This window comes from Pristis pectinata, chromosome 3, assembly GCF_009764475.1.
Source record: "Pristis pectinata isolate sPriPec2 chromosome 3, sPriPec2.1.pri, whole genome shotgun sequence".
Taxonomy (NCBI): Eukaryota; Metazoa; Chordata; class Chondrichthyes; order Rhinopristiformes; family Pristidae; genus Pristis; species Pristis pectinata.
Window position 1 is genome coordinate 117,537,837 of NC_067407.1, and position 19,820 is coordinate 117,557,656.

The window sequence follows — 19,820 nt, forward strand, 5'->3', positions numbered from 1 at the left end:
TTGTAGAAATAAATTTTGTGTTTTTATTTATTTACTTCTTTCCACACATAATCTGAGAGAGCAAATTTTATTCCATATCTCAAATTTTTGGGTAGTGATTTGTGAATTCTGTAAGGGTGAATTTCCGTTTCCTGAACGGCTAATGCAGGTGTCGCCTGTAATAATTTGCTTTACATTCTTTCCTCAAAAATGGATGACTCACAACTTCCCATCTGCCCACTTCTTGCCCACTTACTTAAACTACCAACATCTCTTTGCAAGCACTTTGTATTCTCGGTGCCAACTTACCTGTCTTTACATCATCAGGAAACTTGGCTATTGTTCACTCTGTTCCTTCATCCAAGCTATTAATATAGACTGTAAATAACTGAGAACCCTGTTCTGATCTCTGTGACACCTCACTCATTACTAATTACCAATCCAAAAATGAGAATTATCTCAAATCTCCTCAATCTAGCATTCAGTTAACCCCCTATCCATACACTGAACCCCCACTCTTGTGTGTTCTTATCACGTTCAGTAACTTTTTAAATGGCATCTCACTGAATGCCTTCCGGAAATGCACACATTATCTCAACTGGTTCCGCTTTATGCAACTTGTTTGAGTTGAACTACAACAAATTTGTAAAACAAGGTTTTCCTTCCTTAAATCATGTAGGCTCTGCTTGAGCATCTCATGATTTTCTAAAGTCTCACTATTATTTCCTTAATAATAGAACGTACAACAGTACAGCACAGGAACAAGCCCTTTGGCTAATGATGCGCGTGTCAAACACGATGCCAAATTAAACTAATCCCATCTGCCTGCACATGATCAATATCCCTCCATTCCTTGCAGGTTCATGTGTTTGTCTAAATGCCTCTTAAACATTACTATCGTATCTGCTTCCACCACCGCCCCGGTAGCATGTTCCAGGCATCTACCACTCTCTGTGTGTAAAAGAAAACATGCCTCTCACATCTCCTTTAAACATTCCCCCTCTCACCTTAAAGCTATGCCCTCCAGTATTTGAAACTTCCATCCAGGGAAAGGACTCTAACTACCCTATCTATGCCTCTCATAAATTTACAAACTTTTATCAAGTTATCCCTCAGGATCCGATGCTTCAGAGAAAACAATCCAAGTTTATTCAACCTATTCTTTCAGCTAATCCTCTCTAATTCATGCAACATGCTGGTGAATCTCTTCTGCACCCTCTCCAAAACCACCACATCCTTCCTGTAATGGGGCGACCAGTATTGCACACAATATACCTAATGTGGTATAACTAAAGTTTTATACAGCTGCAACATGACTTCCCAACCTTTCTCCTCATTACCCTGACCGATGATGGCGTGCATGCCATACATCTTCTTTCCCATTCTATTTATTTGTGTTGACACAAGAAGTTCTGCAGATGCTGGAATCTGGAGCAATACACAAAGAGTGTTGGAGGGAGACAAAAAGTTGACGTTTTGGGCCGAGACTCTTCAACAGGGTCTCTTTGAAGGGCCTTTGTTTCCCTCCATAAATGCTGCCTGACCTGCTGAGTTCCTCCAGCACTTTTTGTGTATCTATTTGTGTTGCCACTTTCAGGGAGATATGGACTTGCATCCCAAGATCCCTCTGTACATCAATCCTCCTAAGGATCCTGCCATGTACTGTATACTTGCCCCTTACATTTGACTTCCCAAAGTGCAGTCTCTCACACTTGTCTGGATTAAATTCCATGTGCCCATATCTACTGATCTATATCCTGCCATACTCTTTGTCAATAGATTCTAGTATTTTCTCAGATATTAATCAAACTAGCCTATAGTTTCCTGCTTTCTACCTTCCCCCTTTTTTTCCTGCAGTTTTCCAATCTTCTGTGACCTCTCCAGAATCCAGGGAATTGTGGTAGAAAACAACCAATACATCCACTATCTCTATAGTTACTTCCATCGAGACCCTAGGGTGCAGCCCATTAGATCCAGGGGCCTTTAACCTTTTTCTATTACGACATTTCTGTTTGTGAATGTTTACTGTGCACAAATTGACTGCTGCATTTCCCTTTTTACAACAGTGACTATATATTGAAAGTGTACCAATGACTTCAATGGGACGCTCTGAAAGATATTATATAAATGTATGTTTTTTAAAAATTATTTGTAAAGTAAAATAACAACACTAATCTAAAATGAGCAATTCTGCAAAAAATGAAACATACTTGCCTTATCTATTTTCTGTAGTGATATGTTACGTGCCTGTATACTATTGGTGACATTGGGTAATGTGCTGATGACACTGTACAGCAGGGATACCTAATTATATTTAACAAGGATCTGCTACTTCACTCACTGATGTTTCTGAAGTCCAGACCCCGAGTCATGACTGGTAGGAATCTAATAACTTCATAAACTTGATTAATTTTGTGCTATAACTATATATCCATCCACTCTGAAAGAAAGAAATGAGCCTCATTTTAAATTTGGAAGTGACTGCTTTCATCTTTGGCCATACAGATTGAGATGATATTATAATTGATACCCAATGGCAAAATAAAGGTGCAGCCTTCATATACTCGCACTTTCCATCCACTGTGAAATGTCTGACCACATTTTATGGAGAAAATACATCAAGTGCTCAGGTGCTTTGACTGGTCTCTACGTAAGACCTTATAAGGAACTTTTCAAAGTTGAGTCAATTTGATTGCATAACATATGGTATCATAGAACATAGAAAATTATGGCACCGTACAGGCCCTTCGGCCCACGATGTTGTGCCAACCTTTTAACCTACTCTAAGATCAATCTAACCATTCCCTCCCACATGCCCCTCCATTTTTCTATCATCCATGTGCCTATCTAAGAGTCTCTCAGATGTCTCTAATGTATCTGCCTCTACCAGCACCCCAGCAGTGCATTCCACGCACCTACCACTCTGTGCAAAAAAACCTACCTCTGATATCCGTCCTGAACTTTCCTCCAATCACCTTAAAATTATGCCCCCTTGTGTTAGCCATTTCTGCCCTGGGAAAGAGTCTCTGGCCGTCCACTTGTACACCTCTATCAAGACACCTCTCATCCTCCTCCTCTCCAAAGAGAAAAGCCCTAGCTCACTCAACCTATCCTTATTAGACATGCTCTCCAATCCAGGTAGCATCCTGGTAAATCTCCTCTGCACCCTTTCTAAAGCTTCCACATCCTTCCTATAGTGAGGCGATCAGAACAGAACACAATATTCCAAGTGTGGTCTAACCAGGGTTTTATAGAGCTGCAACACTACCTCACTGCTCTTGAACTCAATCTCCCGACTAGTGAAGGCCAACACGCCATAAGCCTTCTTAATAACCCTATCAACTTGCGCGGCCACTTTGAGGGATCTATGGATATGGACCCCAAGATCCCTCTGTTTCTCTACACTGCTAAGAATCCTGCCATTAACCCTGTATTCTGCCTTCAAATTCGACCTTCCAAAGTGAATCACTGCACATTTTTCCAGATTGAACTCCATCTGCCACTTCTCAGCCCAGCTTTGCATCCTATCAATGTCCCATTGTAACCCTTGACAACCTTATACACTATCATTTAGAAATTTTGTTTGTTCCCCTGTTAGCTATGAAAGGAGAAAATGGTGAAGTTATCCATTTTCTTTATGACAAATAGCTTAACAGTTAAATGGGAATGGTTTCCATCTCCTCCAGAAAGGGAGAAGGGCACACTTCACACTCCACCTTCACAAGCTGAAATGTCCCAAGGTGACTGAGTAACATTTAGCTTTCACTCCAGCAGTTCTCAAATTAACTACCAGCACAAACTGTACCTGCTGTCCCCCACAGTTACATTTCACGGTGCTCACCAATGCGTGTAGGGAGATGGCTTCTTCAAAATCCCTGACAAGCAGAATGATGGAAGAAGTATACACTACTTGCATTAAAGATCAATTACTTAAGAACACAGAATTACAGAGGATGGTTAGCATTTATGAGACCCCAAAAAGGTTTCTATTATTGTTGTTGATGTCAGTTAGATTTCAGTGGAGAACTTGCTTCCATAGAAGTAAACACAGATTCAACAATTTTTAGTCATGAAGTCATCGAAACAGCATGGAAACAGGCCCTTCAGTCTACAGAGTCCACACCGACCATCAACCACCCATTTTCACACTAATCCCACACTAATCTCTTTTTATCCTCCCCACAATTTCATTAACTTCCCCAGATTCTACCACCCACCTTCACTGTAAACTGAGGCAATTTACAGTGGCCAAATTAACCTACCAACTGGCACATTATTGGGAAGTGGGAGGAAAACTAAGCACCCAAAGGAAACTTGCATAATCACAGGGACAACGTGCAAAGTACACACATACAGCAATGAATTTCAGGATTGAGCCCAAGTCTCTGGTGCTGTAAGGTAGTGGCTCTACTAGCAGCACCACTCATACACATCCATGACGCTTCATGAGGGGGTACAGACACCTGGAAAGAGTGTTACTGATGTAATCCCTGAGATCATACTTTTTCTACTGGAGGCACAGTAATGGACTGGTTTTACTTAAATTGTCTCCAATAATTATAATCAGCCCCATGACCATTATAGGACCTCATTTTGTACACTAATAAGGCCCATTGCTTGAAGCAGGTGTGTACTCCAATTATCCAGCAGTAGGTTTCTTTTAGGATGGGATTGGCTAGATAAGCAATATAGTCCCAAGCTTACCCCTGACTGAATTTGGAGCACTGCCTTTCATTGTTTGCCCTGCAGAGGAAGTGAAAATTTCCACTAATTACTAGGCTCGCATATCAAATTTATCTTGGATATTGAGAGTTATTCTGAACTATACCCAACAAAAATACAGCATTTCACGTTAGAAGAAAAAACATTGGAGAGAGATTGGAGAAAACAAATATACAACTCTTGTACTACTTTGCTCGTCAGAGAGACCAACTTGTGTCTCGATTTAATTTTGACTGAGGCAAATTGATCCATCCCTTCAGAAATGTCTTATCAAGGTGTATCCATGGAATCCTAAATGGAATGCGTGGACGTTTCCAATAATATTTATCCAGATTTCAAATGAAGAAAGTTTCATCATCCTGCCATTAATACATGCGCCATAACTTTCTTTGCAGCCAGGAAAACAGAATAAATCAGCTCCATCACGGGCACAACCCACCTCATCATCGAGGACATCCTCAAAAGGTGGTGCCTCAAGAAGGCAGCATCCATCACTAAGGAGCCTCACCATCTGGGACATGACCTCTTGTCATTACTACTATCGGGGAGGAGGTACAGGAGTTTGAAGACCCATACTCCAATGATTCAGAAACAACTTCTTCCCCTCTGCCATCAGATTTCTGATGGGTCCATGAACACCACCTCGTTATTCCTTCTCTGTTTGCATTATTTATGTAATTTATAGTAATCTTATGTTTTTGCACTATAGCGCTGCCACAAAACAACACATTTCACATCATTTGAATCAGTGATAATAAATCTAATTCTGATTTTAGAAATTGAAAGCTGAATTATGGCTTCTTTAAAAGATATATTTTCCCACTCTCAAACAGTAATAGTCCTGATCTGTCTGTAGAAATATTGGTAAAGCTAAGAGCGCTCACCATTATTAAAATGCAAATCGTACAGTAACTTCCACTGATCACATATATGCTGTCAAACATGTGCCTGAGATGCTTTGATCCTCCATAAGCAGCGGTCAAAAGACTCGCTCCTGAAATATGGATCTATTCATCCCAGTGAAAGTAATTCTTTTTAAAATGTGATGTCTCTTAATAACCAGCAAAAACAGTCTGCTAATTAAAATTAACTTTAAAATATGTACAATCTCATTCTTAATCTAATCTTACTTTCCCTTTTCCTATTTAAAGTGTGCAAGTAAAATGGCAGCAAAATCTGTCCCACTACGTAAATATCGGCTAATTTAGTTTGAACATACAATAGTTGGAACATTAAACTAAAAAACTGTTGAATCTATCAATGTCATTTCAGTTAGTATCAAAGCAGTAGTTCTTCAACTGGCTTTTAAACATGCATGAAATCCATCACCATACTTATAAATATCTAACCCAATCCATTGAGAAGTCTACATAAGCAGTTTCTGTTTGCTTGATACTGCAATGCATTCTTTTTTTCAGTAGCAGTACTCTTCTAACCTGATGTCAGAGACCATGAAGGGCAGGTAAAGTTGAGAATTCGGGACAGTAAAAGACCACTGTGTTTAAACCAGCCAAAGCTACCAGTACAGAACTTAAAGAATATTTCTTCTGTTAACTAGCATGCCAGCTAATAGAAGTGGTTTTCAAGTTCAGCTGAGATCACATGAGTAGAATCACAATTATTAGTGACAGGACAACCTCTCCAACTCTCAAGTAAGTAAAACTAGCTGATGAGTCATTAATGGTGCTTTGAAGTACATGAGATGTGCCTACCTCCAGCAATGTATAAATGAACTTTTTAAAGCGGAAGGGTGTGATTCCCTCCTTTGTCCTAAAATCACTTTGTGACTTAGTGCCAAATCTTGCATATGATTCCGTCTCCCCCAGAAGGGATTCTGAAAATGAACTGTCACTTTGTTGTAATGGAAATCATTTTAAATTTTGCAGTTATTCAATTCACTGCCCATTATTGACCACCCAGCTGATATACCTTTCCAGCTAAAATGATACTTGGTTTTCTTAAATAATGAGTTAACTTGGCAATTGACTCTCGGTGTTGGTGCAGTCTGAAGTATGTAGGTTAAAAATTCTTAAATCCAATAAGCAACGTGTTCATCTAAGACTTGGAGAAAGAGCTGCAGAATGGGAAGAATGGGAATGTACAAACATGAGCCGGCATGGACTTGTTTTCTGTTGCACTGAATCTGTAAGTCTAACACATATTGAAGAGAGGCTGTGCAGGGGGCTTGTCCCAGTTTTCAACAAGATTCCCAGGCTCCAATATCCTACCATACACAAAGTGATAAAATAGCCTAACATGCACATATATGCAGTGGAGTCTGATTGTGTGTTGGAGGCCATGTTAGGGGGGGCGGTGGTGGTTGGTGGCGGAGATGAGATGAATGATGGGCAGAGGATTGCACAGGCTGGAGGAAAGCAAGATGGGGAGAAGATTTGAGATTAGAGATTGAGTCAAGGCAGACATATCAAGCACTTTCTGATAAACAGTAATTCTGCTATCTGACCTGCTGAGTATTATTTCAGGCCTAATTCTCTTCTTTGCTCAACACTCCATACATTCACGATTCAAATAGAGATCACCTAATGGTGCTTGGGAGTGGAAAACTTGCTGATTTTCCCGAGAAGACTATTACTGTTTGTAGTGCTACTGCCAATCACTAAGATCGGCTCACAGCACAGAGCACCGAGATTGAAACTAGAATGCATCTCGTCTCTGCAGCTCAGTAATGCATTATGCACATTTATCCACTCCTCATACGAGAAGTGGGAACTTTTTCAACAACATGATTAGAGAAATTAAGAGCTAAATTCTTTTCATAAAATAGAACTTAATGTAGAACAAGAATGAACTATTTTAAATATTAAGGAATCATTGTGAGAAATCTCAAATTATCAAGCAAGGAAAAGAAAGCTATGCTGATAAGGTTAGGTGAAGAGAGATGGGAGGAGGCTCATGTGGAGCAATAACAACATCATGGACCTGTTAGTCTATTCATTCTACGTAATTAAGAAGCTGGGAGCTAAATCATTACTAGATTGTTACCTAGTGAAAAAAATACTTCCATCTAGTTCAGTGAAAGCTGCATCTGTAGAATCTTTCAAAAAGGGAACTGACCATATTTCAATCACATGATAAAATCTTAAAGCTTGTGCCAAATGTTGATAGAAGGAAATCTGGCCTGGGGCTGGGAGAATCAAAGAGTACAATGGGTTGTGGCTGTAAGCAACACTAGTTTGACAGACAAAACACAACAGTGTCTGAATTATTTTTTTCATCCAAATGTCTTCATGTTTTATTGTTATTCTTATATCAAAGGACCTGAGGAAAAATGTCATATTACTTGGAGTGAATGAACCAAGCATTTTATGACTGGGGGTTTGTTGAATGAAATAACCATTTCTATTCCTTCATAACTCCTTTAATTAAAACCTTTAATTCTCAGTAAAAAAACTTAACCTGTATCTTGTACAACTTCCCAAAAATCTTCTTCCTAAAGTAGGGGTGTTTTGCCATAGGTAAGGATTGAGTCACATATTATTACATTCTTTGAAGGAAGGTAATGAACATTCAAATCAAAGGAAGTTGGAGGTTTCTGGGGAGAGGGCAGAGGATTAGCTTTGGACTGTACTAGCAAAAAGCTGCAATACTTATGATCACCCACTTGGACTTCCTTTTATGCTGTTGACTTCCATGGTTCTGCGGAACATCTATGATCAAGTGCTCAGTTTTTATCCATTATGTGAAGTTAAGGCATTAGCAAGTGTAATGCAATATGGCAACATTAAAAAAAAACTTGTGGCTCTTAGACTGCAAAAAGTAGCTTTCAGAACATGCAGAAATAAAGATATTGGGAAAAGTCCTTTAACAATCATTAATATATTCACTCTACTTTTAGCCAACAGATAAATCAAAACTTCTTAAAGCTTGGAAATGTAGTAAACTGAGGGGAGAATAGTAGTATATCTCAGAACAACAGTTGAAACAGGCAGGCACTTGGCAAATGAAACTTAATGCAAATGGGTATGAAGGTGATATATTTTGGAAGGAAAAACAGCAAAAGGTAGTATGGAGTCACAAGAGACTGCAGATGCTGGAATCTGGAACAACAAACTGCTGAAGGAACCCAGCGGGTCAGGCAGCATTTGTGGAGGGAAATGGACAGTCAATGCTTTGGGTTGAGACCCTTCATCCGGACTGAAATGTAGAGGAGAGAGAACCAATACAAAGAGGTGAGGGGAAGGGGTAGAGCAAGAGCTAGCAAGTGATAAGTGGATCCAGGTGAGAAGGGGTGACAGGCAAATGAAGGAGGGAAGCATGGAAATAGCAACAGAGGCTGTGAAGTCAAAGGGCTGAAGATGTTGATATCTGATAGGAGAGGAAGATGGAGCATAGAACCAAATAAGGGAGGTTGGGTTCATGTACAAAATAACAGAATTTTAAAAGTACAGCAGGATCTGTGAGACCTGGTGGTTTACATGTAAAAACCTTTGAAGACAAACATGGGATTCTGGCTTTACAATAATTGATAATGAATCAATGAAATGCTCTTAGCATCATTACTGTATTCAATTCAGGGCATCATACTTGAGCAAAGATGTCTTGCAGAAAACATTTGGTAGAATGGTGTCACAGTTTCACTTTAACTGAACAGACCAGAGAAGCTGGGAATGTTTACATCACAGAGCAGGTTAAGGACAGATAAAATGGTTTTAAACTTTACAAGGATTTTTGAGAGAGTCAAGGTGAAACTGTTTTCACTGACAGGAGAGTCAGTAACAAAAAGACACAATTAAAGTAATTTGCAAAAAAAAATAGGGGCGGAGAGGAGAATATTTTATTTACAGTGAGTTCTGGATCTGGAATACATTGCCTGAAAGTGTGGTGGAAGCAGATTCAATAGCAACTTTCAAAACTAATATTAACATAAAAACAAAAATAATATTAGGCTGTATACCGACCAGGTGGAAGACTGACCAGAGGAATAGGATAAGACAGTAGCTGTTTCAGAAAGACACACTCAGGCATGTAGCCCAACTGACTAATTCCCCATTAATGTTCTTGAAGGTCTTATGACCATTTGATCATTGACAGCACAGTGGCTGCTTTCATTCTGTGATTCTCTCACATCCAAACATGTAATTTCTTGCAGTGATCACTGGACAGTGAACAGGACTGAGAATGGTCACTGATTGTTTCCCCACGTGTGAAGCGAAAATCAATTATAGTCGGCCTGTTAACTAGAGATCAGTTAACCCTCTCCAAATTGAATATTTCAGGCAATCCATGCTATTTTTCCAAGTAAGGAATGGATCAGTCATAGAAGTGTAATGACTGTCAGCCTCAGTAATAGGCAAAAGGCCATTAATGTCTGGTTATCAGCTTCAAAGGATCATGAACTCCTGCCCTTTGCTTTCCTATTGTTCTGCTCCGGAGCAAACCCATTGTTTGCAAATCATACAGAAAATGTTGCTGACTCTCCAAGGGAAGGTTCAGTGATTATTCTGTATGCACAGTTACTGCTTATTGTATAGGCTTGGGAAACATCCATGTGCACAATATGTAAGTCTATGATTTAGATTTTTCTATTACAAATTTGTATGATGAACCTTACATATAATACAATTAACGGTAATAGGGCAAAGTCAAAATACCATTAAACTTATTTATCTAAAAGGTTGGGTTTCCTGAAGAATTATAAAATAAACAGAATTTCTGTTCCGATCCAGAATATTTTAAATGAACTATAGTTCACAGTCTTCTAATGAAAATATGTTACGCAATTATTCAGCTAAATTTCTCAAGGGGAAACAGGAAGCTACTTCTACCAAATCTACAGTTTGAAGACTACTGTTGATCCTACTGCTTGGCTAAAGGAGAAGCAAATTGAATCTGGAGTCCAATGTCCCACTTCTACACTGACCCTGGTGAAGCCTGGGCTTGGTAGAATAGGCTGCTAATGCTCTTTATTAGAGCTTATTCCAATCCAATTTAAGCCAAAATAACATCAAAAACCAAATACAAAAGTCTAATTTCCTCATTCTCTTTCCGTAGGGATAATTCCACATGTTAAAGTTCATTGAGATATTGGGATGTGTAGAAGAAAGTGAGATCCTTTTTACTGAAAATGCAAAAATTCCTGAAGATCGCAGGACAGGTTAAAGAAGCCCATGCAATATTTGCCTTTATCAACTGAGCCACAGAATATTATAGCACAGAGACCATGCTAGAGCTGTACAATAAATACCAGTGGGATCACCACTAGAGGACTGTGTACTGTTTGGGATATGGAAGAAGATGATAGCAGCAGAGTGGGTGCACAGGAGATTCAGTAGGTTATTGTCAGGGTTAGAGAATGTTAGTTATGAGGTAAGATTGGCTCTGCTAAAGTTTTCTTTGGACCAAAGCAAGTGGAGGGGAAATTTAATGGAGTTATCTAAAACTATAAAGAGAAAGCCCTACAGGCTGTCCCTGGGTGATGAACATCTAACTTATTGACACCTGTACATACAAACAAGCTCCCATGATATTATTACAAGGTGCTCAAAGGCAAGTTGGTGTAGACTGGACCCTCCTTTCCTCTTAACCAATTCCACTGGTTCCCATAGAATAATTATTTGAGGGAGGCTCCAGTCACTGGCCATGGAACCATAAATGCATAAAAGTTATTCCTCTAAGAAGCAAAAAGAAAATAGGTATTTTCCATCTCAAAAGCCAGAAATGAAAAATTGAATTCACTGTGCTGTTGAGAAAATATGCAATTTGATGAAATGTCATCAACCTGAAACATTAACTCTTTACAGATGCTGCCTGACCTGCTAAGTATTTACAGCATTTTTTCTGCTTTTATTTCAGATTTCCAGCTTCTGGTTTTGCTTTTCAATATGGTAATATCCAGAGTATCAATTAGTAAATTTGTTGGTGGGGGGATTAAGTGGGTAAGGGGGATTAAGTGGGTAAAGGGGATTAAGTGGGTGAGGATTAGTGAGTCTCCACTACCCTCCTGTCAGGCAAAGTCTTCCAGCAGTTGGATCCTGGGCATGACAGAAGGCAAGTTTAACATTTCTGTTTTAGGTTCACTTTTGGGCCTCTCTTGAATCAGTTTCTACTCAACAGACTTCCAGAAGCATTCTATGTTTCAGTCCCTGCTCACTTAACATTAAATTCAAACAACTCTTTTTTTCAATTTTACCCTGGTTTGCCACCAAACTTAAAATGGATGAGTGGTGGAACTCCCGTGAAAATTCACACTCGGAGATTCAGTCAATTGTAACGTCAAACATTAAATATATTGAGTAGGCTTATTTCATAAAGTGCTAAAATAGATTAATCTGAAGCTTTCTCAAAACCAAATCACAATAGGGGTTTTGCTGTGAATTGGAGCATGAATGAATATGACACAGAGTGACTGGAGGCAGGTTAAGTCCCAACTTGTCCAGTTACTGATGTCAGCCATGCTACTCTCCAGTAAACACAAAAGCTGAGTTCAAGAGCCTCCCCTTGAGGAGAGTGAAAAAACACAGAATACTTTATCCCCTATGCCTCTGCTGAATGCCTCTTACTGAACAGCACTGTTGGAAACCTGAGAGCAGCTTATCAGTCCATGCACCAGTTAGTATGTGGGCTGAGAAAGTACAAAATGGATGGTAATTCAAAATGTGTGCAATGTTTTTAAACTCCTAATTGGAATTTTAAAATTAATTTCCTCTACTGTGGTATTTAGTTTAGAAAGAGAGAAACTTAAGTAATACAAAATAAAAGTAGATTTTTTCTTTTTAAAGAGGAAATCTGCTTATGATTTCTAACTTAAAATGCAATTAAAGAAAGCACAGCTGAGCAATGTCTAATATTAATATCTTTACCAGTTTAAATAGCCTTTAGTCATGAAAATTGTTAATAAGTGCACCTTAAACAAGTAGTATGACGGACTCATTTCTGCTGCAAGTTTAACAAATCTCTGGTGCTTAAATGATCACTTCCCTTGCACTGTTGAGCCAAAAACAAAACTTGGAGTCATAGTGGTGGCGAGAGGTGGATTTCAGGTGAAGTGATTGAATTTGTGGGTTTGGTGGGTTTAGGAAGGAAAGTATTAAGCTTTACTTTCAGTGAAAAATAAGAGATTACAATTTTTTTCTTATAGTTAACTTTCTAATGCAACATCAACAGAAATGGTGGAAGTAAATTTGACTTTGAGGTGCAATGTTCTAATTTTGTTGGCATGTATTAAATAGACCAAAGACATTTCCCTATTTTCTAAAGCAATTTTTTTCACTTGCAAAGCCATGCTGCTGCAACTCTTTGCTTTGTTTTGTATCGAACGGTGAGGAAGAAGGGAAATAGACAGGATAGAACTTTCATACAGCTGAAATTGGTTGATTCATGCATGGAAATAATTTAGTCTAAATTCAATTCATGATGCGACTCAATTTGTACCCCTGCAGTCCACTTTGATATCCTACCAAATCTGATGAATTTGCACTGTGATTTTGCTATTTCTTCTCCCAAAATTAACGACCAGGTTTTGTAATGGTGTTTTGAGATTAACTCTGATCAACAGACTCACCTGCTTTAAAAAATGTTCCAGTCTTCAGCGTTATGATCATTCAGAAAACTTATCAATTAAAGAGAACCAATAGATGAACTTATGCCTTCATCCATTATAATCTTCCTCTACTTCCCCGGTCCAGGGTACACAACAAACAGCCTTACAGGCCAAATTCAGCACATGAGATGGCTCTGACTGGACCAAGGACCTCTCAGGTAGTTCAGGACTCGTAGTAGTAGTCTGAAATGTTTTAGATTGGCAATCTGGCCCTTCCCCTAAAAGAAAAGCTTGATGACCACTGGTACATTGCAAGCATTCTGAAACACCTGCTGGCTAATCCAGTGTTGGGTGGGAATGTGAATCCAGCTTCGCAGAGTAGAAACAGACGGGCAACCCCAAGTCAATGCTGAAAGGCATCCTCTAATTTCTCAAGTTCTAACCCACACTCCCCACACCTCATCCCCTCCACCCCTTGAAATTGGCTTAGAATTTTTTCTTGGTTTTAAGTTGGCCCATTTAAGCCCAAAGGGGATTTTAAAGATTTACATCTTGCATCAATGGTGAAATTACAAAAGGAAACCTTTTTTTTTAATTACTTCAATACTTTTCCAGCTTTTGGGAAAAGGCAACACAGGAAAATGATCAGAGAAAACAGGCCTAAACGCCGTAAACAAATCTACTGAAAATCAACTTGCATTTTTACAGAGTGCTCACAATCGTCAGGTGAGGGCAGAGTAAACAGGGTCAGTTTGAGGACATTCTACATAGAACCACACCTGCAGATACTGTCCTCACCATGAACTGGCATGTTATGTCTTATCATAAATGAGACTTCACCCTGCCAAATTCATCCTATTCGTGAGTTCATGCCATGTTCACCTGAACAAAAAGTGCCAAACACATGTCTCATCACCGAGATGGTTATTCTGAGATAGGGAAACACTCAAAATCCTCAAACATAAATCCAATGTAAAATGTTATTGATCCAACCCCTATACTTAGGGAATGCTTTTAATTAAGAGACGTGTTTTCAATTTTACTTGTTGTTACATGTACTCTTAACTGTTCTCATTTGAACTGGGTGCTACAGCCAGAGACAGTTTTATCATTGGAAAAGTGCTTTCGGGTACCAGTTAACTTGGCCAAAACAGTTCTGTCAAAATATTTGTGGTGTGAACCTAATCTGTGGCAGCTTTCTAAAGCTACTAAATATTTGAAAACATTTACTGAATGATCTTCTGGTACACAGTTCGTTGCCAGTTGAACTCCCAGGTGTAATGGAGTCATATAGCATGGAAACAGGCCATTCCGCTCACCATGTTCATGCCCAGTCATTGGCACATTTCCATATCAATCCCACCTTCCAGCACTTGCCCCATAGCCTTCTATGCCTACTCAATTTAAATGCTTATCTGGGCACTTCTTAAATGCTGTTAGTGACTCTTCTTCCACCATTCTCGCTGGCAGTGCATTCTAGGTACTCACCACTCTCTGGGTGAAAAAGTCCCACTCAGATCCCCTCTAAGTCTCTTACCCCTTACCCTAAATCTATGTCCACTAGTTTTATTCACCTCTGATAAAGGGAAAAGTTTCCTGTAGTCGACCCTATCTATACCCTTCATAATTTTATATATAACAATCATATCCCTTCTTAATCTCCTCACAGGATAAACTTCCTCCACGTGCTCCGGTTTCCTCCCATATTCCAAAGACATACTGGTTAGGAGTTGTGGGCATGCTATGTTGGCGCCGGAAGATTGGTGACACTTGCAGGCTGCCCCCAGAACACTCGACGCAAAAGATGCATTTCACTGTGTGTTTTGATGTGCATGTGACTAATAAAAATATCTTATCTAAAAAAACTGAAACACTGCATCTCAGGTAACATTCTGGTGAAATTAAGATATACGTACTTAGTGTACTAATGTATACTTGGTAACTACTAGAAATGGAACATATTGCAAAGACTGCAACGGGTCTGATGGTATCAAATATATAAAAATTACAAAAAAAACAGCTGCTGAAAGACAGAAGAATTGGTGACAGATGGTATTAAACCAGAATATTTCAGAATGGATCAAATGTGATGCTTGAATGTCAAATGTCAACATCTCTGTGATCTCCAGATTTTTTTCAGACATTATAGTCAATTCTTATTTCATCTATCCATTTGAAGGCCTCTTTCAGGTAGGCTGGAATCTTTCTAATGAAGGTCCTCAGTTTTTTTCCTTTTTAATTTTTTTTTCTTTTATACATTAGGGCCATAATGACAGGGGACAAGCAGGCACAACAGCCACAAGCACAAAGCTTTCAAGGATAGGCTTGTCAGTGGTAGTATAAGCGAAAGTCAAGACTGGAGGCTGGTAAGACAATATATTTTTCACCAATCACCTAATGCAACTGACACAAAACCATGTCTACCAAGTTCTATACCCAAAAACATTTTTGTTGACCTCTGTAGGAGAGAACTTAGGAAAGGCATCAGGAGTGTAAAGAAGGGCCAAGAAATATCCTTGGCAAGTAAGATTAATGTGAATCCCAAGACATTCCATAAGTAAAAACAGAAAATGCTGGAAATACTCAGCAGGTCATGCCGAATCTGTGGTAACAGAAACAGAGCTAACACTTTAAGTCGAAGACCCTTCAAGCTACTACATTCTATTTTCTTTTATTATTTTAGTTTGTTAGCATTTTTTTTATTTTCACATTCTATAAATGTATCAGGAGCAAGAGAGTAGCCAGGGAAAGAGCGGGTTCCCATAGGCACCAAAGGACTGTGTGTGAAGCCAGAGGATGTGGGCGAGGTTCCTAAACGAATACTTCACATCTGTATTCACAAGGAGGAGGAAGTTGAAAATGGTGAGTTCACAAAGGGGTACTTTGATAATCTGAAGCATGTCAGTATTAAGAAAGGGCAGATATTAGATGTCATGGAACACAGAATGATTGATAAATCTACAGGGCTGGATGAGATTTATCCCAGGGTGCTATGGATAGCTGGGGCCCTGCAGAGATTGTTGTATCTTCATTAGCTGCAGGTGAAGTATTAGAAGCCATGTAACTACAGCCCAGAGAGCCTTACAATAGAGGTAGGTAAATTATTGGAAAAATTCTCATGGATAGGATTTATGTACATTGGAAAGGCAGGGGCTGAACAGGGATAGTCAGCATAACTTTGTGTGGAGGTAATCCTGCCTCAGTAATTTTAATTATGTTTTTCAAGGAGGTAACTAATAAGGTCCTGCAAAGCAAAAGTGAACCTGGAATATTTTATTACCTCCTACAGTTACATTAATAAATCTGTTTACATGAACAACTGTTGCTCTCAAATTTTGAGCAGAAACTCTTTAGAATTTCTATACAAAATAGAAAGTTTCACTTTGAAATCTTGAACATGTAAAGACTAGTTGAGAAATTCAGGCATATAATACTTTTTTTTCCAGTACCAGTTATGTGAAAATTGATTTTTTTTCAAGAGTGGAGTGCAATTACAATCATTACCAGGTTAAGTCGAGCCACTCTCCATATTTGACCAGGAACTTTTGGTTGCACATTGCTCTTGTGCTGATGACAAATTTTCTGTACACCTAATTAATCATATTGATCTAACCCTTCATTGGAGTGTTACAGGCAAAATAAGGTCACATTTTTGAGGCATGAGTGTTTGATAGGTATTCTCAGAAGAACAAGAGTTCAAGAGCAGCAGCAGCATGATTTAGAAAATGCCTCCTTGAGTGGTGCTGGGACCCAAAAGGTAGTTTTCTTTTAACTATTTATTTGCACTCCCTCAGCCATCTACTCCTGCCCCTCAGCTCACAATCCTCAACCAACCCCTTCATCCACTAATCTCTTGACCCCTTCCACTTACGGATTTTTCCCTAACACTTCATGTCTTGATCCTTATCACCTCCAGGTCCTGAGCCACACCCCCAGACCTTGATCCATGACCTCTCCAGGCCTTCATCCACAAAGTGACTCTGGACTGCTAGGCATCCCTCCTCCAGACCTGGCATTCCTTCCGAATTAATCTACTTTTCCCTTTGTGAGATCCCACTCATGGGATGTGGACGTCATGACAAGACCACCAATTAATGCATGCTCTTAAATCCCCCTGAGGAGAACAATTACAGTTGAACTACCAGATTGTCACAAAAACCCACGGGATTCACTAACATCCTCATCCAGTCCGGCGTACACGCAACAGACCTCAGACTCCTCTTTACTCCCCTCTGAAATAATTTAGTGACCTATTCAGTTCAGAGGCAATTCAGGATGGGCAATGAATGCTAAATGAACAAGCAGCACCCACATCCCAAGAACAAAATAATAAGGAAGTGGAGCTTTCTGGAACCAATACTCATAGCGCGTCTCAAGCAAAAAAACTTCTGATGCTGGAAATCTGAAATAAAGCAGAAAATGTTGAAAAGGCTCAGTAGGTCAGGCAGTATCTGTGGAGAAAGAAAATGGCTAAACAATTCAGTTTGAGGGCCTTTCATCTGAACTCTTGCTGATGAAAGGTCGTTGATCTGAAATACAAACGATTTCTCTCTCCACAATTGCTGCCTGACTTGCTGAATATTTCCACTATTCTGTTTTATTCAGCCTAGGATACCCAACCTCTGACTTGGTCATATATGCACTATTTATGTGACTGGTACAGCTAAGTCTCTGGTGAAGAATTTGATGATGAGAATGTTAAGGTGGAAGGGAGGTGGTTAGACTTATTCTTCTTTTAGATGATAATTGTTTGAGAGCTGTTGTAAAGTATTATTTACCATTGATCAGACCCTGCCTGAATATTGTTGTAGTTTTGTTCCACTTGAGCACATTATTCCAAGAGGTGGGAATGGAAATGAACACTGTAATAACCAAAGATCCCATCTTATAATCTTATGATAGAGGAAAGGTCTTTGCTGAAGTGGCCGAAAATGCCGAGTACCTAGTCACTCCTGAGACTGAAATAATCGGCCTCTAACAACCACAACCCTTTGTATCAGATATGATTCGGGTAATGGAGAGATTTTCCATTGTTTCCCAGGGACATAAACTTTACTGGAACTTCATGAAGTTACATTCAGTCAAAAGCTGCCTTAATGTCAAGGATGGTTCCTCTCATCTCACCTCTGAAATTCAACTCTTCTGTTCATGGTTAAGCCCAAGACTTTTATCACATCTGAACAAGACTGGCAGGGCAAATTGAGCATCAGAGAGGTGAGTTAAGTACTGCTCTTTAACCCTGTTGGTACTACCTTCCATCACTTTGCTGATGATTGAAACTAGACTGAAGGTGAGGTACTTGTTTGGATTGGATTTGTTTTCTTTGTGGACTAGACACATTTGAGCACTTTGTTAGCTAGATGGCAGTGATTTAGTTGTATTGGAATAGCTTGGCTAGAGGCATGGCTAATTCTGGTGGATGAGCTAAGCCAGAATGTTGTCAGTACATACAACTTTTGTTGAACTGTTGAAACAGACGGAAGGTCATTGACATCTGTTACTCTTTCCATTGATGCTACCAAGACCTTCCAGCAATTTTTACTTTCAGATTTTCAGTGTCTGCACTAATTTCATATTGCAAAATATCTCCATATTAAAACAGTGAGAGATATCAAAGACTCTCCTTTAAAAGAGATTGCAACTCTGCATCAACTGGAAATATTCAGCATATTGACTAGAAATCATGTGGAGTGTAAAAGCATTATTAAATTGCACTGATTCATTGTTGCACATCAGATTGTGATTGTGGTGCAATAGCACAGGCATGCTTTGTCTTACCAATGCTTCCACATAAGGAAAGCAGTATGGGCCCCAATTCTACCTGCTTGAAATTCGTTTAGCGGTACTGATGTCATCCAATGCAGAAAACCCACCAAGGGGGAAGGATAATTCCTGATGGATGTGTTCGGCGGAATTTCTACAGTAGGTGAACAAATAAATTGTAGGGGTACAGAGAAGTAAGGAGAAGGAAATTAGGACTAATGGGATTGTACCCCTTGAAGGTGGCATGGACTCGATTGGCCAAATAGCATGCTTCTGCATCACTGTAAGCATAACATTTCAACGATGAAATGGCTGCAAATGAATTCCACGCCAGATTCAGCTGATTTCTGCTGAAAAACTACAATTTACTGAATTTTTAAGTAAAAATGATTGCTTTTTTGGAATGTTCTTAACAGTTTACACAAATACCAGATCATAGGTAGTTCAATGAATTCACTTGTTAAAATCAATTAGCACATTTTATGAATTTATTAATACTTGCATCTTGCAAAATTACATAAGAGCTTTGGTGACAACCTACCAACTATTTCATTATACTATTCTTTGATTTTAAGGCATCAGGTTCACCAGTGACATACTGATGAAAACTTTAGGGGAGATAACAGGACTAACCAAGAAACTGATTAATTAATGTCCAATGTAGAGCATAAAAGTCTGAATATTTTAAGGAAAGGCAGACTGAAGATGGCATGGATTTCCAGAGTTAGGACCTCAAGGAGTTCAACTAGGTGATAAAGCAAACGAATGAAGCATATTTTTACAAAAGGTACAGTTTTGTAACAACTAAATGGCTTCAAAGGCTAAAAGGTATATCTGATCAGACTTGTTGGGATTA

General features: G+C 39.1%; 1 protein-coding gene and 1 long non-coding RNA gene across 4 annotated transcripts in view; one reads left to right on the forward strand and one right to left on the reverse strand.

The window, feature by feature from the left end:
* The window catches only part of LOC127568095 (uncharacterized), a 35,265-nt gene extending 30,125 nt beyond the window's left edge, over positions 1–5,140 (forward strand). Inside the window, exons 2-3 of the long non-coding RNA XR_007955968.1 lie at positions 2,212–2,356; positions 5,097–5,140. This is a non-coding gene — a long non-coding RNA (uncharacterized LOC127568095). The remainder of the gene's footprint in view (positions 1–2,211; positions 2,357–5,096) is intronic.
* Positions 1–19,820, reverse strand: part of LOC127568094 (protein kinase C epsilon type) — a 505,158-nt gene that overhangs the window by 36,900 nt on the left and 448,438 nt on the right. The gene's annotated exons all lie outside the window — the stretch shown is intronic.